Raw genomic sequence first — 272 nt, 5'->3', positions numbered from 1 at the left:
GGAAGGAGGACGCAGACTCGCTGGCCGGCTTCCTGGGAGCCTCGGAAAGTCTCGGTCCTGCGAAATCGCGCCCAGAAGGCCGGGCCGGCCAGGCCGCGTCGCCTCCCTCCGCCTCCGCCTCCGCCTCCGCCGTGGGTTTCCTCCGGGTGCCGAGTGCTCCTGGGTGGCGGGAAGGGCCGGAGCCCGCTGCCCGCTGCCCGCTGCCCTGCCCGAGCCGGGGAGGTGCGGGGTCTGGCGGCCCGGGCCCAGGCGCGGGCCGGGGGGGCCCCGCG

Source organism: Tupaia chinensis, unplaced genomic scaffold, assembly GCF_000334495.1.
Source record: "Tupaia chinensis unplaced genomic scaffold, TupChi_1.0 Scaffold000037_15, whole genome shotgun sequence".
NCBI lineage: Eukaryota > Metazoa > Chordata > Mammalia > Scandentia > Tupaiidae > Tupaia > Tupaia belangeri.
Note: the sequence above shows the minus strand (reverse complement) of the source record.